At 37.5% G+C, this 17444-nt stretch overlaps 1 long non-coding RNA gene across 4 annotated transcripts in view; it reads right to left on the reverse strand.

Moving 5' to 3' along the window:
* Nucleotides 1-17444, reverse strand: part of LOC137232677 (uncharacterized) — a 920890-nt gene that overhangs the window by 828645 nt on the left and 74801 nt on the right. For all 4 annotated transcript variants that reach the window (XR_010947135.1, XR_010947134.1, XR_010947132.1 and 1 more), the window contains exon 3: nucleotides 4588-4729. This is a non-coding gene — a long non-coding RNA (uncharacterized lncRNA). The remainder of the gene's footprint in view (nucleotides 1-4587; nucleotides 4730-17444) is intronic.

Raw genomic sequence — 17444 nt, forward strand, 5'->3', positions numbered from 1 at the left:
AAAGCTTTGGTATATATTTAGGCTGTAGCACCAAAGGACTTGCTGTTAATTAGATGTGCAAGATGATGACAAGAGGGAAATCAAGGTGACTTCCAGATTTTTGGATGGAGCAGCTGAGTCACTGATGATGCTATATCAGGATTGGGAAGACAAAGAGAGTAATAGGTTTAGTGGCAACAAGGGTGAAATCAATAATTCTGTTAAAGTTTGAGATGTGGAAAAAGAATTAAAAATACAGTGTGATAAGTGCCACTGAGATAAAGGCATATGCTAAATAATGTGAAAAGGAAGAGAAAGATTAACTCTGTGAGAGGAGAGAAGGTCAGAGAAGTGAGGTTTACCATGTACATTTAAAAACAATTAAGAAAGGACCAGTGAGTGAGAATGGCACTTAAGGCAGAAGGAATAGCACATATGTAAAGGCAGAAAGTACAAAAATGGAGTCTGTGCAGAGCTTCACCCATTGCGCCAAAGCTGTATCCTGAGGGCAGCCTGAGGTTTCTGGGCATGGCAAAATGGTGAGAAAAGTATGAGGTGATAATTATATGACTAATGTAAAGGAGAAGCTTGAGATTATGAAGACAAGAAGAGTATTAAATTTAAGATTAAAACCCCTGAATTCCAGTCCCTACTATGCCACTAACCAGCAAGCCACTTCACTTCTCTGGGCTTACTTCTTCATCAGAAAAATAAGAGTGTAAAATGAAGCCATTTCTAAGGCAATCTATAGATCTGGAAATTAATAAAACTATGGTTAGTCCTTTTGCATCTAAATTAAAAACTGTTTATTTATACATGTCTACATAAAATGTTTATGTTTTTATTTATACTCACACACACACACATAAATCTTCCACCTCATTTCAAAATGGATTTCAGTCAGCCTAAGTAAATACATGACTGTCTCAAATATTTTTTGAAATGAAGTATTTATGTACGTGTGTGTGAGTATAAGTAAAAACATAAACATTTATGTAGACATGTATAAATGCATATTTTTATATAGGTGCAAAAGGACTAGTAATCATAGTTTTATAGATTTCCAGAACAAATGAACAATCGTAACAAAACAGAAATAGACTCATAGATATTGCTCCTGGTTTCCAGACAGGAGGAGGGCAGGGGGATGGGTATTTGCAGATAAAGGAAGGTGAAGGGGATTAAGAGGTACAAACTTCCAGTTATAAAAGACATAAGTCGCAGGGATGTAATGCACAGCATAGGGAATATAGTCGATAACACTGTAATACGGTGTATGTATGGTGACAGATGGCAACTAGACTCACAGTGGTGATCATTTCATAATGTATAAAAATATTGAATCACTATGTTGTACACCTGAAAGTAATATAATATTGTAAGTCAACTGTACTTCAAGAAAAAGGAAAAAATACGTACCGTTGTATAATAAAGAATTTATCTGGTCTTGGTCCCTGGTTCCTGGGAGATAACCTCTAAATCCTTGGAATTTCCTGAGTGATAGGAGTGACTTTGTTACTCATGAGTCCCTTGCATCATACCTGATTTATACCAGTGAGATAAATCAGGATGGGGGTTAGTCATCGGAAAGACCAACCATGGGATTAGAGCGCTGAGGCTTTAAGCCAGCCCAACCTCCAGGGAGGAGAGGGGGTGCTACAGATTGAGTTCAGTCACCTGGGCAATGATTCAATTAATCGTGCCTCTGTAATAAAACCCCAGTAAAAACTCTGGACAACTCTCAGATATGCTTCCCCGTTGCTGAACACATTGATGAATGGGAAGGGTGATGCATTCTTCTTCCCTTCCAGGTCTCATCCTCATTGTCTCTTTATTTGGCTGGTTCTGATTGACATCCTTTCTAATAAAACTGTAATCATATGTATAGTGCTTTCCAGAATTTTTTGAGTCATTCTAGCAAATTATCAGACCTAAGAGAGTTAGAGCAACCCCCAAATTTATAGCCAGTTGGTCAGCAGTGCAAGTGGTCTGGGGACTCTTGAAATTGTGACTGGTACTAGAAGTGAGGGTAATCTTTTAGGGAATCGTGCCCTTAACTTGAGGAGCCTGTGCTAACTCCAGGTGGCTGGCATCAGAATTTCACTGCAACATTATAATAACAGAAATTAAATAAATGAAGAGCTACAGCCAGGAGGAACAGGAATACAAAAATAATGTGATAAAAGTAATGAGGTTACTACTCGTATCCTGAGAATGAAATCCAAGACAGCGTTATAGGGAATTCAGAGGCAGCATGGTGTGGTGGTGAAGAACAAAGGTTTGAGCCAGACTTACAGGACGCAAATTCCATCACCACTCTTTACCATCTGGGTGACTATAGGCAAGTCACTTAACTCTCTGAGCTCTGTAAAATGGAGATGATGATAATGCCTACTTCACAAAATTGTTATAAGAATTGAGTTAATTCATAAAAAGTGTTTAAAACCATTTCTGATACATAAGAACACTCAATACTTATTGTTAGAATGGGCCACAGTGCAGACCACTGTCAACACATCAAAGCACAATTCAATGAAAATAATAATTTTTTTAAAGAAAATGCAGTCCAGATGTGAAACTCTTATCACAGCACTGCCCAATAAAACTTTCTGCAGTGACCATAATGTTCTATATCTGTGCTGTCCAGCATGAAAACCTCTAGCCACATGTGGCTATTGAGCACTTGAAATATGGGTGTTTTGACTGAGGAGCTGAATTTTTATTTTACTTCATTTTTAATTTATTTAAATTTAAATAGCCACATGAGGCTAGTGGCTACCATATATTGGACAGTGAAGACGACCAGGGTGTAGTAGACAGCCCACACGCCCTTCAGGTGCTCTTTCATGAACAATATTCCTCACAGCCAAGCTTCCAGCAAGGACTGCAGATGAGAATTCAAGCCCACTTAACTCTACGTTACTGGTTAAAGGCGGTATCGTGTGTTCAGTGTGCATCCAAAAAAGAACAGGTTTAAGAATTTGTTATATAATCAAGAAGCCTACCAATCAGGCATGAGCCTAGAGAAAAGCCCACTGACTGTGACATGGAGTTGGGCCAAGGTAATATTTGCAGATAAAGGAAGGTTTTCCTCAGAAAACAGCCCAGAGTTGACTACAGTTTATGAGAACAGGCCCCAAAGTTCTACCTACTTTAACAGCCCATGGCAAGAATTAGAAGAGAAAATGCATATAACTGCTTGGCACAATGCCTTGCACAGCAAACACTAAATCAGTTTTACCTCTTTTATCATCATTATCAGAATTATTCTGTGCTATAAAATGTGCCTCTAACAACTGCAACTGGAGATGTTAATAATCTCAATACAGTGCCCATGTAATATTGAATTGCAAACAGTATTATTTACTGAGTAACTCTTTAAGACAAGCTAGTGGTAAGTGAACAAGCTGACCTTCTATATAGGGTTCTTAGATTTTGACCAATTAAATGTTTGAAGACCTCTGCCAAAACTGATGACTTGGGTTTTGAAGTAACTGATTTAAAGTGAAATAATGAGATCGAAGGGCCATTGTTTGTGGAGGCTACTCTAAATTTGAGAAAATAAACTATATCATCAGCATTTAGGCAAATGCTTATCTATCTATTCCTTATAGCAGGGAAGCATGAATTTCGCTCATCCAGGAATAATATCAAGTCATTAAGAAACATGTGAAGGAGGAGAATTTGAAACATATTGTATTTTGTCTCCCTTAAAATTATCTAATCTACCAAGAAACTTACTCTAATGACCTGAAATATGGGCAGTGGTTTTACAAGTCTCACATATGTATCAATAGCTAGGATTGTGTATCTAGAGCATAACCCATTCCTGTACATAAGCCAAGGGCTGATAGAAGGTCAATAAAATCAAAGTTTATTCAAGGTTCGTAAGAAATGTATTCACAAACTGATGAAGCTTATGTAATGTTGGTCAATAAGACAAGAGCTGTGCCTAAGACCCAGATACTCCTGAAAAATACTGTCCTGAGAAACCTAGAGGAGCAACTTATCAAAAAGGAAATTGGCCTACATCTATATGGAATCATTTAGAGACATCACAAAGCATTTTTTACTAGAATCATCCTATACATGATCCCAGGCATTTGTTGACTTCTAGGCAATAGGATTAACAAGTAGACAAGGACCTAAGCCCATCATGGTAAGCAGTGCTGAATATTCCAAAGGCAAATGACCTTTACCTGGGGCTTTATTTAATCAGAAACTGTTACTGGGACCCAGACTCAGGTCTTCAATTTCCAGGTAATTGATGCTAGGAGTTTTGTCAGCATCACTCTTCTATGAGCACTAACAAATAAACTGAGAATCCTATGGTTTTTCATCTACAAAAGAGAAACAATGACAGCTTCAAAGTCTACTTACCACCAATTCTGAATTGCAATAAGATTAAAAGGAAATAGGACTATGGTAGCAGGGGATGGCTGAGATTGTTCCTTTCAGGTACCTCAAACAATATGTAATCATTTAGATCAATATCAGTTATATAACATTTAAAAACACTGCATGATTAAATGATGTATCAATTAGGAATATTTTAGGCTATGAGGAGCAGAAAACATTACTTTGGTGGCTTAAATATTAGAAACTTACTCTTCCCCACATAATGGGAAGTCCAGATGCATGCAGTTGTTGTTTCTGGTTTACTTAACTCCAGAGCCTTTGAATTCCCTTGATATTTCCCTCATGGACACAGGTTGGCTGCTACAGTTTCAACCATAAGGTCACATTCCAGCTTCAAGAAAATAAAAAGGGAAAGAGGTGGAACTTATTGAAGAGTCCATCTCTAGACCAAAAGCCTGCGTGTGATCATTCAGACCCGACCATAGGCAATTGCAAGGCTTTGCCCGACAGACGTCACAGTGAAAAGCTGCCGTCCCCACACCAGACTTGGTTACAGCCACTGCACTGCAGATTTCTGGAGAGTTGCACTCAAGGAACCTCACCTCCACTCCACCCATCTGAGCCAGCCATGCTCATACACATATCAGCATATATACATCTAGCCCAAGCATTTCTCTTCAGACGCCACTTTATCAGAGGCCTTGGCTGAGGCACTTTGGACACCTCCACCAAGACCTCATTACCAGGGAGCTTGACTAAGGCATTTTCTTCATGCTCAATCAGTATTTTTCTACTCCTTAGCCTTCCTCTTCCCCCTCTACCAGACCATGAAAAGGCACGAGCCCTCTGTTCCAGGCTCCTCAGCAATAAAACATTTCCCCTCATCTGCACTGCATGCATCTCACCCTTGCCAGGTGTTGCTCCATAGGAAAAAAAATGGAGCACTAGAGAGCCAGCCTAGTTTGCCTCTTGCTTGCACTGCCTCAATAAATAAATAAAGACTTGACCAATACTTTCAGTTTGGCTCATTGTCTTAATTGACCACCTCAACACCTGGCAGCCCGTCACCTACATCAGAAAAATACATCTTCCCAGAGACCCTACAGCAGACTGCTACCATCTTATTAGCCTGAACTGAGATACACATGGGCATTCTGAGTAGTGTCTACAAAGAGAAAGCAGTTGGTGAACAAACCATCAGTGCTTGTCATAATTTGGAAATGAGTTCTATGGGGAAAATATAAGCTCAGGAGTTCAGAAAAGAGAGAAGTTTGCTATGACCTACAAGGAAATGATTTCATAAAGGAGATTAAACTTTAAACTGTGCTCTAAAAGATAGATAAGGTTTGGAGATGAGAGGGCATGACAGATGGGCTAAACAGACTAAGGAAAGGTTTTGCGGAAGAAATGAGCTCCTAGGACAGAGAAAGGAACATCCCGCTCTTCTGAAAATAGGAGAAAGAGTGTTTTAATTCAGGAAATAGAACACAGTTGCCCATCAGGGGGATGGGGAAGCCACTCCTATGGGAGAATCTTTAGCACATCTAGTGCTAGCAAGTAAACTAAGAAATGCCTATTAAACAATTGCTATTGCCTCGCCAAACATGTCAGTAAACATTTATGCCAAACAAGTGGCCTTAATACATGCCGATTACACTCTGGAAAAAGCAAGTGAAAAATTCCTTGTGCAAAAAAAGGAAGAAACCACCATCCTGCAACTAGCTCTGCTTTAACTCCCACTGAGATACACAGGGTATCCGTTCATGGAACCAAAGCAGCATATGGCCCTAAAAATATAAGCCTCTGATCTTACAATTAACAGAGTAATCTTAAAATTAAAGCATCAAATCAAAAACACTTCTGAATAACAACAGTTTAAGTTAATGGTTTCTTTCTGTTTGTTTTAGGCTTTCTTGTGTGGGAAGAGAGAGAGGGGCACTGGTCAAAGGGAAAATGTATTCAATAATTGCAGCAGATACGATCAAAGCAAAATTTTCTCTATATTCCCTAAAAGGCATGTTTCTCCTGTTCTTTAATTGGAAGCAAAGGTCTAAACAAGCAGTGGAAATAAAACCAGTGAGAGGGGCTCTTTCACATCTCTAATTATACCTCCTATGCAGTAACAGGCAATTGGACACCAAAAGCTCGGGGACCAAGACCTTTCCCGCTACATCCAAGTAAGCTACACCAGAAGGAAATCTATAGTCAAAGTCCCCCTTCAAGATAGTTCCCAATAGTCTCATTTTAAAAGTAGATCCTTTTTCTTATCTGACCCTAATTGGTAATTAGCTATTCCTTCTTATTAATCTACCCAAGTGACTGTTTCTGAATATTAAAATGTGGGATTCTTTCATCATGCAATTATGCTGGACATGGAAGGAAATAACAAACTGTAAACTTACAACTGTAACCTCCTAAAAGTTAAGAGAATCACAATGGCCCACTGAAATAGGAGACATTTTAATTAATATGCCTCCCTGTGGCTTTGCCTTTCTTCTTGTATGCTCAGCTGGAGTAATTAGAGCAAAACCTGAGGGGCGCCTACCCCAGAAGCCTCACTCAGCCCTCTCCAGCTGAGTCTCACTCTTTGTTGGCAACTGTCTCCATTGAGGAAGACTCAGCCTGAGCTGTGTAATGTACAACTGCTCTAGGGAATAATCCCTCCCGAGAGCCACCAGGAAGTCGCCTGTTCAAAAAATTTAAACCCTATTCACTTTAAAGGAAAAAATGAGAAACAAGCTTTTAAGAAAGATACCTTCCAAGTTATTAACATCTGATACAACTTCCTCTTTAGAGATTTCTCCTTCTTTAACCACGTTTTAAAGTATAGTTTACAATAGCATAAAATATACCCATTTGGAGTATACAGATGAAGTCAGTTTTAGTAAATTTACACAGTTGTGTAACCATCAACACACTCAAGCTTCAGAACACTTTCATCACCCCCAAAATCCCTTGTGTCCCTTTGCCGTCAATTCCTGCTCCCAATCCCAGCCCCAGGAAACCTGCTGTCTCTACAATTTTGCCTGTTCTAGCAATTTCATACAAATGCAATCACACAGTATATATTCTTTTGTGTGGCTTCTTCCACTTAGCATATTTTTGACATTTATCCATGTTCTTACATGTATAAGTAGTTCACTCCTTTTTATTGCTGAATGGCACTCCACTGTATAGATATACCACATTTTGTTTATCTATTCCCCAGTTGATGGACATTTGGATTGCTTCCAAATATTTGGAGACATTGAGCCTAACAAACATTTGGATACAAGTCTTTTCATTTCTCTTGGGCAGATACCTGGAAAATAAATTTCTTGGTCATTTGGTAAATATAAGTTCAACTTTTTAGGAAAGTGCCAGGCAATTTTTTCAAAGGGGAGTGTATCATTTTCCACTTCCATCAGCAACACATGAGAGTTCTGGTTTCTATGCAACCTCAGGAACAGTATTCTCAATCTTTTTTGATTACATATATTTTAGAGGTGTGTAGTATATTCTCAATGGGATTTTAGTCTGCATTTTCCTAAGGACTAACAATGTTGAACACCTTTTCATGTGCTTATTTGCTATTCATAGATCTTTTTTGAAGGTTCTATTCAAAATTTTACCCATTTTTTAATTGTGTTGTGTGCTTTCAGACTATTTACTGTAAGAGGTTTTTTTCATATTCTGAACACAAGTCCTTTATCAGATAAATAATTTGCAAATATTTTCTGCAATTCCTTTTACTTGTCTTTGTCTTTTCAGTTTCTCAGTGCTATCTTTTGAAAAGCAAACATTTTAATTTATCTTTTGGTGTTCATATTTTTTGTGTCCTATCTAAGAAATTCAAAGTCACAAATATTTTCTCTCCTGTTTATTTCTAGTTACATGATAATTTCAGCTCTTACATTTAGATCTATGATCCATTTTGAGTAGAACTTTGTGTTATGGTATGAAGTAAGGGTCCAGGGGTTTTATGTTTTTGCTTTTGTTTTGCATAGAGACACCCGATTGTTCCAGCACCATTTGTTGAATAGACTCTCTAACTCCACTGAGTTACCTTGCAAGTCTGTCAAAAATCAAGGGACCATGTATGGGTTTATTTCTGGACTCTGTTCTGTTCCACAGATCTACGGTCTAATGCTAATACCACACTGTCTTGATTACTGTAGCTTCACAGTAAGCTTTGAAAATCAGGTAGCACAAATCCTTCAACATTGTCTTTTCAAAATTGTTCTGTTTATTGTAGGTACTTTGAATTTCCATTTAAATTTTAGGATTGACTTGTCGATTTATATTTAAAAGCCTGCTGGGAATTTGACAGGGATTATGTTGAATCTATAGATCAATTTGAGAAGAGAATTGCCATTTTAACTAAACTGATCTTCAAATCCATGACCATAGTTTATCTTTCCGCTTACTTTCTCTCAGCAATGTCTTACAGTTTTCAGCATACAGTTTTCTCTCCCTTTTGTTAAATTTATGCCTAAGTATTTTATTCTGTTTGATTCCATAGTAAACAATATTATTGTCTTAATTTTAATTTTGCATTGTGAATTGCCAATAAATAGGAAAATAACAGTTGATTTTTAGATACTGATCTTGTAACTTGTGACCTTCCTAAACTTGTTTAGTACTTCTAGTAGCTTTTTGACAGATATTCCCTACATACAAATCAGATCATCTGTGAATAAAAATAATCTTACTTCTTACCTTACAATCTGTATGCCTTTAATTTCTTATTCTTGCCTTATTGCAAGAATAAGAAGTTAAAGAGTAGAATCTCCAGAGCAGTGTTGAATAAAAGAGGCAAGAGCAGATATTCTTTTAAATCTTAAGGAGAAAAAGCATTCAAGCTTTTAATATTAAGCATGTTGTTAGCTGTAGCTCTTTATCAGGGTAAGGAAATTTTCAACTATTCCTAACTTGTTGAGAACTTTTATCAAGAATGCATGTTGGATATTTTAAAAAAACATTTTATGTCTACTGAGATAATCACATGGTTTTTGTCCTTTTTTCTATTAACATATTATTTCACCCTAATTGATTTTTGGATAATAAATCAACTTTGCAATGTAAGGCACTTTGAAGTTACCACTCCACTGTAACAAGTAAAAAGATGAACGAGTTGAAAGATCAGCTCTTCTTAGATCCATCAGAGAAGTGAAACCACAGGACAAACTGCTGCTCCAAAAATTGGAGAGACAGACAGGCAGATACAGAGAATCGGAACCTACTGGAGCAGAAACATCCATAGAAACCAATACCGGGGTAGGAAAACTTGAACTGTAATTGACAACTGCTGGAGGCTCAGTGTGCAAAAGTCTGAGAGAGAAAAACTCCAGGGGGACCCAGTCATGGGGTGGGAGGCACACTTCTAAGTTTTACCTCTAAGAGCTTCACCCTGTTCTCGCGGTGACTATCGGAGAGAAACCCTCTTGTGCTTGCAGCATGGGAAGGGAAAAAGGAATCATTTTGAAATACACTAGACCATTCTGTTTTCCTTAACAAGGCCTGCCTTCAGGAGAAACAATTTTACCAGAGCCTAACCTACCTGTGAGAAGAGAAGCCTCAAACTCCAGCTCCCTTTAGCCATCCCATCCCACCTAAATGGTGGGGGAGGGGGGCGGGGTGCACTAGGAAGCACTGTGGGAGGTCACAATCCAGGGGCACAGGCTCACCAAAAAACTGAACCCGAATCAGAGGACTGTAGAATATTTCCCCTCTCCCCACACTTTATCACTGCATTAAAGCCCTATGTACCATGGTTTCCTTTTACCCGGTATATCATAGGCACTTGCACAAAAAATTAAAAGGCATACTAAATGGCAAAAAGCACAGTTTGAAGATACTGGAAATGCATCAGAACCAGAGTCAGATGCAGCAGGAATGTTGGAATTAACAGAAATTTTTAAACCTGTGGTTAATGTGCTAAGAGCTTTAATGGAAGTAGACGATATGCAAGAATAGATGAATAATGAAAGCAGAGAGATGGAAATTCTAAGAAAGAATAAACAAGAGATGCTTAAGATCAAAAACACTGTAACAGAAATGAAGAATGCCTTAGATGTGCTCATTAGTACACTGGACACAGCGACTAATTTTCTGAAGAAAGAATCTCTCAGCTTGAGGATATGACAATAGAAACTTCCAAAACTGAAAAGCAAAGAGAAAAAAAAAAAAAGACTGAAAAAAGAACAGAAAAGAAATCCCAAAAACTGTGGGACAATTACAAAAGGTATAACATAACACATAATGAGAATAACTAAAGGAGAAGGAAGAGATAAATCAACCTACATTCCTAAAATAAGTACCATTTGTTCATGGTGATAATCCTTTTTACATGTTGCTAGACTCAGGCTGCTATTATTCTGTTAAGGATGATTGCTTCTATGTTCATGAGAGATATTGGTCTATGGTTTTCTTTTCTTCGGATGTCTTTGTCTAGCTTTGGTATTAGGGTAACACTGGCTTAATTAAATGAATTAGGAAGAAGGTCTCTTGCATCTATTCTCTGAAAGAGTTGGTGCAGAATTAGTATTGTATTTTCCTTAAATATCTTATAGAATTCCCTGGTTGAACCATCTACAGCTGGATACTTCTTCATGGGAAAATATTCTTTTGATGATTCAACTAAATCATTGGGGAACTATGATATATGCATTGTAGCTCCATAGCTGTCTTTCAGGAAGCATAAATTCCTATTTTCATGGAGTTTACACAAGTCAATCATGCCATAATAAAAAGTACTATTTGATTACATACAGGCACAATGGTGGACAAAGCATTGGGCTGAGACTTGTATTCAAATTCAGCTTCTGTCTTTACTTGGTAGTTGCGCCTCAGTACTCAGGCATCCTAAGCCACAGTTTCCTCATTGTAAAATGAGAGAGTAGAAGGTTTCTAAGATCCTTTCAGTACTTAACTAACTTGGTCTATGATGAAAGTGTAAAAATGAACTTTATCGCAAATGACAATCTGAGAAAAATTTTTATAACTCATAGCACAGACAAAATGTTATTCCTAATTTATAAGGAAATCCTAAAAATCAAGAAGAATAAACTCAAAAAGCAATAGAAAAAGAAAATCCAGTTGCCATTTAAGGACAAGTGATCCTAAAATACATGAAAAGTTGTTCGACATATCAAAATCAACTATCTACTAACAATAACCAAATAGATAACATAATTTTAAAAAGATAAACATTTAAATAGTAATGAAAGATGTAAAATATCTAGGAATTCATCGAATTGATTTTGTGGAACTACAAAACACTGCTGAAAGAAATTAGAGAAGGCCTAAATAAATACTCACAGACTGAAAATCTGAGAAATGCTAAAATGTCAATTACCCCCAAATTTATCCATACATTCAGGGCAATCCAAATCAAAATTCCAGTTGGGATTTTCCATACATTCTAAACTTTACATGGAAATGCAAAGGACCTAGAAGAGCAATACAATCTTGAAGAAGAATAAAACTGGAGAGTTTACACAACCAGGTGTCAATATTTAAAAAAAAAAACTACGATAAGTTTTTTACGATAATTTTTTATTGAAATATAGTTGATTTACAATATTACGTTAGTTTCAGGTTACAACATAGTGATTCAACATTAAAATACGTTACAAAATGATCACCACGAGTCTAGCAGCCATCTGTCCCCATGCAAAGTTATCACAGTACTATTAGCTACATTCCTTATGCTGTATAGCATATCCCTGTGTCTTATTTATTTTGTAACTGCAAGTCTGTACCTCTTGATTCCCTTCACTGATTTTGCCCATCCATCCACTGGCCTCCCCTCTAGCAATCACCCACTTGTTTTCTGTAACTGTTTCTGTTTTGTTTTGTATATTCATTTTGTTTTTTAGATTCCACGTACATGTGAGATAATACAGTATTTGTCATTCTCTGTCTGACTTATTTCACTTAGCAAAATACCCTCTAGATCCATCCCTGTTGTCACAAATGGCAAGACTGTATTCTTTTTTATGGCTGAGTAATATTCCATTGTGTGTGTATATGTATGTATATCACATCTTCTTTATCCATTCATGTATCAGTGAACACTCAGGTTGATTCCATATCTTGGCTATTGTAAATAATGCTGCAATGAACATGGGGTGCATATATCTTTTCAACTTAAAAAAATACAATAATTACAGCTATGTGCTGTGTGTGCTGATGGAACAGAATGAAGAGTCCAGAAATAGACGCACACATATATGGTCACCTGTCAACTCCAAAAATTATTTAATACGCTCTCTTGGCAAAGCTATGGGGAAGCACAAACTAACATTGTTTTCAGGAATGCAAAATGTTGCAACCCATAGGAAGCACTGCATCTACACTTTGACAATCTCACTCTGGAATTGCATACACATACCTGCACACATATGAAGTGACATATATACAATATTAATCTTCAGGACATTACCTGAAATAGGAAAAGATTTAAATGACCCAAGTGTCCAGCAATAGGGGACTAGTTGAAAAAATACTTTCCCTTCATGCAACAGAATTCTATGTCACTGTAAAATAAATAAAGTCCTACATATTAATATGTACTGGATGAAATGTTATACAACTATAAAAAATACAAAATTGTAAAAAAAAGAGAGAGAGAGAGAGAGAGAGAGGGAGAGAAGGGGGGATGCTGGTGTACAGACCTCCAGGATACATTATTAAGTGGAAAATATGTGGTAAAACAATGAATATGGAATACAATGTTTTGAGTAAAGAAAGCAGGAAAATAAGAATGTATATTCACATTTTTTTTCTATGTGTATAATAAAACACTGGAAGTACAAACAAGAAACTAATAAAAATTGTTAACCACAAGGTTGGGAGGGAGGGGAATAAAGCAGATGAAAGAAAGCTCAATATTAATTCTTTGGGAATTATTTTGAATTTTGAACCATGTAAATATTTTACTTATTTTTTAAAAAGAAGTACTGCTAATGAAATTCAGCAGGGAAAAAAAAATGAAGGTTTATACCAGCTGAGAAATGATTTACAGAAGAAACAAGATTTCATATGACTTTCATATGGCCTGATTCGGGACACCTACTTTCCTATTTCCACAAGGGATGGGAACTTCACTTTGAAATATTATTACTTGGTCAAAACATTCAGTTGAATATCATGTTGCTTGCTTAATTCAGCATAGTGGTCTGGAAAGGGAGGGAGAGAAACAGGAATGGGGTGGGAAGGATTTCACAGGGGCTTCAACTGCATCTACATTTTCTTTCTTTTAAAAATGTATATACTTATTATAAAATAAAAGACATGGAGCAAAAGTGGCAAAATGTAGAGATTTGACAAACCTGGGTGGTAAGGGGGAAAAATATTGCAATTGTGTCCTTTTATTGAAAACACCAGGGGACTCTGAGAAGAACAAGAGAATTTATTTAAAACAAAGCATTTCCTTATTTTCTGTGGACACGCCATACAGGGAAGAATAAACATGTTTGAAGCCAAAATCACAGGCTCTGGCTCATCAAGAAGACACAATATAAAGCCCCCTAAGTTCGCTAAGCTGTGAGTGTTCAGAACAGAGCAACACCTGGCCTGCATGAGCGCCCCGCTGCTGCGAGTGGGGCCAAGGCCAGGACATCACGTCAGAATTCAGGCGAGGGCATCAATTCATAAACACCCAGAAGCCTATTGTTCTTGTAATTCCTGCAGGCAATGAGCACAGTTACCAAATTAAAAACTAGACCAAGTAACCATGAAACCTTCAGAGGCAACATTTTGTTCATACTTCATGATTTCTTTTTAGGGAAATGCACAAGGTCTAGTGACACAAGCTGTTTATTCTCCTCATTAGCCTTTTGGGTTTCAGCATGTGTGGCTTTTCTTAAGCTTTTCTCACTGCTAAACTCAGCCAAATTCATACTCACAGAGGAAGTCAGATTCCAGCTCTACAGCTCAACAGCAGACCTCCAAGCTACCCAAATCCATGGGGTAATCAAAAACATTCTGCTGGCTGCTATATGACTTTTATCTTCTCTCCTACAAATAGCTGTAGCAGGATTAATGTCAACAACACACACTCCCCCCACAGGCTTAGCCTATTTAACTGCAATTACTCTCCTGAGCGAGACCCTTTTTGTCATTTGGCAAAGGTGAAGAGAGAGAACAGAGGGTGAAGAGAACAGACTATTAATATAAACAATTACCTTATTTTATTCAACACTTTCCAAGTTTCAAAGCATTTTCATATATTTGATCCTTATAACTATGAGGAGGCAGGGCATTTTACATTCCCATTTCACAGATGAGAAAGCTGAGGGTCAGGGAAGTCAAGGGGCTACACCTATATCTTCTGCATTTATTCCAGACTTCCCACTATGCAAGCTGTCTGGCAGGCTTAAGCCCAAACACTGATGGTTTTACAAATTCCTTTCCATCCATAAGCTGCAAATCCTCCCATAATCATGGTTGCCAACGTATCTCATTCCTATGGATATTTTGGAGACCAGTCTCCCCAAACCTCTCTCCCCCTTCTTTTACCTGCCCTAGATCTGAATTTCTACCATTAAAGGTCAGTCCTCTGGCTAAAGAACTGGACTTGACCATGTAAGCAAATTTTTCGCAGTACTGTCCCCGAGGTAACTGCATGAGAAATACACTGGGAAAATAGTTTCCCGGGCATCATGCTAGATCCATGGAATCAGATTCTCTTAGGGGTGTGTTTAGGAATGTGCATTTTTAACAAGCTTCCCCATGTGTTGTTACCAGCTTTAAAGTTGAGAGCCACTGCTTTCAGCAATGAAAACCCTGAGATGTTCTGAGTCAGAGACGAGAATCATCAAAGGATTATTTTAAGAAGATAACCGTGGAAGCAGTGTTTAGATTGTGCTGGAGTGGAAAGAAACTAGAATCTATGAGTCTGAGATTACTGCAGTAGCCCAGTTTGAGGAGCAGGATGGGAGGGAAGGGTAAATCTGGGAAGAGAAAGGAAAACTGCAAGGAGCACTACAAAAGTCACTATAATTTCCTCTCTTCATCTTCTACAAAATGTCTATACTTTATTCCTTTCATGTCACTGAGGCTCCATTGCCTGTTACTACGAGACCAAGTTGATTCTGTGAGCATACTACATCGTGCCACAGTTCAGCTCCTCTCCCCCTTGTGTGCTACTCTTCATACAAGGGGATTTAGCTATGGCTCAAGCAAGATGGCTTAATTAGTCTCCTGTGACTAAAATTGAGTTCCTTTGCTAAATTCATTTAGATTCAAAGAAAAGGTAGTGAGCTTCCACTACTGATGTCCAAAGCATTTCAAATTCATTTTTAAAACTACAACCCTCCGTCCTTTTCGCACACACCAGAGAAGTTCATGAGAGCAACACTTTACAAATCGTTTTGTGTGACTCAAATTTTGCTCCCTAGGAGTTGAAACCACAGCATGTATTGCCTAGAAAGGCTCTCATTTGCATTTGTTTCCTTTATCCTTTGTCCTCACTTACCCCCCTTTTCTTTCCTGCCTCCTTTCTATCTATATATAAAACACATTCAAATGGTGGTCACTAGCTGTTCTTGGATGTTTTAAGTTTTTATCTTTCTCACAGCAAACAGTCAGAAATCACATGGGCCTGGAACTCAGAATGACTGAGTTCTAGTTCCAGCTTTTCCACTGACTTGCTACTGGACCCTGAGTAATTCAACTCTCCCTTTGGAGCTCAGTTTCTTCCCCTGTAAAATGAGAAGACTGCACTAGTGGGTATCCAAGGTCCCTTCAATCCAAATATTCTACAATTCTAAGTTGAACACTCTGGATCCCAACAACATGAAAGTTTAAAATCTCTGGATCCAAATTACTCTTCGGTTCATTTAAGTTCAGAGCATTTAAAATGTCTCTCAGAATGTGTACTAGAGTCTTATGCTACAGCAGTGGCGCTATAATAAAGTTGGTTTAGCTACTTAACTATCTGCCCGCACATATTTCTCACTGCAACTTCTTTAATCAGGTCTAGCAAAACTAGATAAGGGAAAGGCATCTTAATGAAATAAGCAGTCATCTTAGCATCCGGTCACATCAGAGAAGTGTTGCATGCCTTTTATTCACCACAGGTCTCTCTGTGGATAATTTTCCATCGCCTTCCTCCTCCTACCATCACACTCACCAAGAAACATGCAATGATGCAAGGACACATATGGCACTGCATTAGCAGTACTAAGATGAACGAGACATGTTCCTTGGCTTCCTAGGGCTAGCTAGAGAGATGAGGACAGTGAGAGAAGGAGGTGATTTAAGTTGCCATGAATATTAACAGTCAAAATTCAACTTTTCATCAAATTAAAAGCAGCAAAGAGTTTGGGTTTTGTTTGGTTTGGGTTTATTTATTTATTTTTGCTTTGGCTTTTAAAAAAAATGCACAGATGTTGACCATATATAAGCAAAGAGTCATAACCTGATGCCCAAAGTTCTGAAAGCCCTGCTCATTTCCCAGTGATTAGACAGCACTCTTATTATCCCCTCATTCAAGATCCACCACAATATGGACCTACCATTCAGTCATTCATTCACGTCATAAATATTTACTAATTGCCTATTATGTTCCAGGCACTATGCAAGAAGCTAGGAATACAGTAGTCTCGTGAATGGGAAAGACACAGTCTTTGCCTTCACGATGCTTAAAATCTGTGGGGGTAAGGTGGATGAAAGATATTAATCAAATATGTACAGCAATAAAACATAATATATATTATACATATGTATTTTATACACATACACACACATACTTGGAAAAAAGTCAGGAGGTATATATGCTCAAATGCTAATGGTAGTAATTGCCAGGGGGTAAGATTATGTGCTTTTTTTCTTTTCTTCCTTATAATGTCTTATATGGCCTCTGGTTTTTTTGTTTGTTTTTTTTTGGCAAGCATTACACTTTTATAATAAGAAAAAAGCCATTTCCATTGCAAAAATTTCATGTGTTCAAAGATTTATTGACATAGAAAAATGGCATACATTGCTAAAAATTAAAGTTGCAAAAAAGCATGTACAATAAGATTTCATTTTGATTATGTAATGCAATAATAACAAACTAAAAACACATATACCAAAATACTAATAGCAATTATCTTTGGTGGCATAATAGATCATTTTGT

Source organism: Pseudorca crassidens, chromosome 10 (genome assembly GCF_039906515.1).
Source record: "Pseudorca crassidens isolate mPseCra1 chromosome 10, mPseCra1.hap1, whole genome shotgun sequence".
NCBI lineage: Eukaryota > Metazoa > Chordata > Mammalia > Artiodactyla > Delphinidae > Pseudorca > Pseudorca crassidens.